The sequence below is a fragment of the Musa acuminata genome, unplaced genomic scaffold, assembly GCF_036884655.1.
Source record: "Musa acuminata AAA Group cultivar baxijiao unplaced genomic scaffold, Cavendish_Baxijiao_AAA HiC_scaffold_417, whole genome shotgun sequence".
Lineage (NCBI taxonomy): Eukaryota > Viridiplantae > Streptophyta > Magnoliopsida > Zingiberales > Musaceae > Musa > Musa acuminata.
This window is the reverse complement of record NW_027020665.1, coordinates 207,060-211,237: the sequence shown is the minus strand read 5'-3', so window position 1 is coordinate 211,237 and position 4,178 is coordinate 207,060.

The window sequence follows — 4,178 nt, the reverse complement described above, 5'->3', positions numbered from 1 at the left end:
AGTGACAATTGATTCAAATGTATTCTTTGACACCCGGGTCTATTCATTTATTTATTGTGATTCTAAGTAAAAGCGTATCAGGCTCTTAGCACCTTTGGAAGACCGACTCTGGATATGCCTTCTATGGTCGCGGAAGGGAGAATCCTAGGGAGGCCTGACCCCGTGAGGGACACTGGAACGGACAGCTCATAAGATATAGGGGAGATACCTGCTCTAACAGTAATAAGACAGGTTGAACATTTAAAGCGCAACGAACAACCAGCCTGACAGACGCCCTACTGAAAGAAAAGAGCAAATCCGCTTAGCCACAAGGTATGACGCAATACACATCTCCTTAGTTAGACCATCCAGCATGACCAGTTTGACTCTAGAAAATAGCCCTTCCTTAACGATCATGCGAGAATCTTCCAAAATGATCCGTCAGGCCAGTGCCTTCACAGAGAGTCAAGAATATAACAACAGTTGATGCGATAGACATTTTCTGATTTTGCATTTAATGTCTAGATCCACTCCCCTCTTTGTTTTGTGCCCCCATGAACACGAATAGGTAGGTGACTCATACCTTTCGTCCGTCCTTACTCAAGCCCAAATTCAGAGTAGATTTCCCTAATAAATGAAAAAACAAGGATTTGAAACTACAAGCAAGATCAAAAGAAAGAGGGATGATGCGATGCTTACTCCTAGTTCTTCTTTTCCTCCAAAGCCCCGAAGCCATGTTACCGATGACACAATAAGCTCTCTCTCCCTCGTCCAACAGATGTCTTTCCACTGAAGTGGCGCGACTCGGTTTAGGAGGATCTCCCCTCCGAGGCCAGGCCGATGAAACCTATCCTTAGGTTCGATCCAGCAAGTTCTCCATAAGCACCAGTAGAAGCATATCAAAAAGCCGATACCAAGAGCAGTAGAGAAAGACCCCAGTATGCATTGGGTGAAAAAGCCTTTATGGATTCAAAAGGCCCATATCTAAAGTGAAAGAAGAGGATGGGTCCAAATGATACGTCCAATGTTGGAGTGTTTACTCTCTTACCAATGGCATATGCTTACGAGAGCCCCGGGTCATTCTTTCGATTCGCGTGATCCAACCAGCCCTCCAATACTTCTAGTGCATGAAATCGGCCATTTGACTCTCGGAAGATTTCCTACCCAATGAAATGAATATATATTGCTGAGAAGCTCTATAACAACTGCTGAGAAGCTCTATAACAACCAAATAGGAAAGATCTTGAAGGAAAGAAAGAAAGGAGAACTTTGGATAGGAAAGGAAAGATCTTGAAAAAAAGGAGAACTTTGGATAGGAAAGGAAAGATCTTGAAGGAAAGGAGAACTTAGGATTATTCCATATCAAAGGGCTGATTCCACTTCCAACTTACGGAGGATGATATCTTCGTAGACAATAAGAGATAGATCTAGGGGTCAGGAGATGATCTTTGTAGACAATAAGAGATAGATCTATGGGTAAAGAGATGATCTTCTTTCTTATTAGTGGAAAATTGCCCTAGCTAGATTCACTCCCTTATTATAGCAGCGCAGCCCCTTGGCTTTGTCCCATAACAGCTGATAGCAAGCATTCCTGACTTTGGCTTTGTCCCTTACCAGCTGACAGCAAGCATTCCAGAATGGATCTAGACTCTTTGGCTACCGGCACCTCAACAAAGTCACTTTCCTTCCTTCCACTCTCATAGTTCTAGCTTTCTTTAGGGGCCATAAGAATCAAGTGGAATGTGCTATTCTCAGTCATCCCATTCCCTTCCAGTTGGAACTAGTAATGCCGCATCAGGCTCTTCCTTCTTATTGAGAGCAAAGGGGTATACCTTCTGCGTGCTTAACCCAGCAAGATCCGAGATCTGATCTACGTCCTGCTTACCCGCATACCCTTGAAAAGACACTTTATGCCCCAGGTGTGAAGGAACTTCTTGCACATGGGGAAGGAATTCGGAGGGAATAAGGCATCAAAGATCTATGGCATCAGTCGAAGACTAGGTTGCATCATAGAATATATAGGTTGCCAATAAGATGAAGGCAATTCTCTTAAATAGGGAAGGGGAGCTATGTCTTTACTCATAGGGAAGGGGAGCTATGTCTTTACTCCACTATATACTTGGTGCTCGAAAACAAACAAACATCACTTATTTCATTGAAAAAAGCAAATAGAATAGTTAAGGGAATGGAATCAAAAACAGATAATAGAGAATACGATATGGAACAATAAACAAGTACTGTAGCGCCTAGAAGCATAAGCCACATATCTTGGAGTTCCGAGTTCACCCAGAACCATATCAGAAGCGGGAGACAGAGAATCACTTCAGGGTTAAGAAAGGAGAGTTCGAGTATAGGATCTTATCTCTGTCGGTAAAGTCGAAAGGAACCGACCCATAGCAAGCGGAAAGTGGAGTTTCAGAATCATTAATACATCCTGTCTGGGGTAGGAACTTTATAAGTTGTTGTATCCGGAATAAGGAGATACTGAATCTACTGGATCTATAGAATCATATAGATCAGGGAGCAATAGTAATATGTCCAGAGTCGGTGTAAGGAGAAGAAGTTCAGCAGCTAGACAGAATACAAATATCAGAAGAGAAATAGGGCTATATTTAGGTAAGAAGAATAGGAATAGGATTTAGCTAGGTATTATAGAAAAGGGTAAGTAACAAACCATGCGCTCTCTACTTATTGAATCGAATCGGCTGACTTTTGAACTTCTGAAGATCCTAATTCCAATCCAACTCTTTCTGTATCCGTAGTCCTGTTTTCTGGGGCCCCCGTGTGTCTTTCTCTATGACGAGTAGTTAACTGGCGTTAAACGACAAGCTTCTAAATTCATGCTCTTGCTTCAATGGAATCTCTTTCTGGGGAATTTGGAGTGGGCATTATTGCCCCATGTCGGTTCCGCTCTTAATCGTTCCCTGCCTCTGTTCATCACGCTGGTTCAGTAGTTTCGATCAACGATGTCTCTTTCGTCGTCGTTAATACGTGGAATAGAGAGTGACTCGGCAGTGGTCTCGTCTGGTGCTTTCCCATCGCAGCACTTCCTTGTTAGTCGATTCATGTGGATGGTGATCCATTGGTCTTTCAATCGACTGGATCAATCTTCTCAGGATTCTTATACCGACGATGGCCTTTATTCAGTACACCTTATTGACTTCAGTAATGGAATCTATCTCACCCGCCTCTCATTTAGGAATAGAAACTACCTTTCCTGTTAGCGCAGAGGAAAACAACACTCTAAATTGAACTGATGTGTATTGCAGACATTAATTTATTGAATCCTATAATCTAAGGAATTTCTCTAAGACACCTTGGGCTACGGGCAATCGCAGGACATTAAGCTGCTGACTCCCAGTTTACTGCTGGCTCTCTCTCTTGGGGTGCTCACGGGTGAAGCCCTGTAACTCGCTTGTTTGTTTGTTCTCCTGACTGCAATTACAAATTGAGGGTTATATGAAGACAACTCTGGTTTTCACCCGATACTTGAAAGTTCAAGAACTCCTGCCGCGGAAGGAGCCCCGGTGCTAGAGTCTGAGTTGTTGTAGAAAGAACAGCTCTTGGTCTTGCTTGGGAGGGAAGGAAGGCTTTTTTGGTTTTGGGCTATTACTAGTAGATCCCTTTCTCTTTGCACGAACAGGGAAAAGATCAAAGCAAGGAGCTGAAAGCCTTTTGAGAATCTAGTTGATGCGAGCCTAATTCATTATGCCATATCCACTCGACTCGGGTAAGCCAAAAAAGAGGTGTCTCAATAGCCCTTGGGTGAATAATAGAATACGGGAATGATTCATTGAACGGAACCTACCTGTTAGGCTTGGAGAACAGAGCTAGTAAACAGATCTAGACGTGCGATATGGGACACGAACGCCAGGCCCTGTTGCCTGAAGGGAGGGAGTACCGAGGTCTTTCTTTTCGGTCTTTCTTTTAGAGACAAAGGGTTAGGCGGCTGATTCAGAGGAGTAGGCTATTGGCATTCCATTCCGGACAAGGCAGTTAGCGGACTTCAGGCTATCACTCTCTTCCGGGCATTAGCAAGCAATCCAGACATAAATATCTGCCGAGCCAGCCGGCAATCCAGACATAAATAAGGAGAATTGATATCTGCCGAGCCAGCCGGTAAGAAAGCTAACCGAAATAAGGTAACAGAAGGATTCTGCTAGTCTATGAATAGAGAAACAATCAGTCTGTGATAAGCA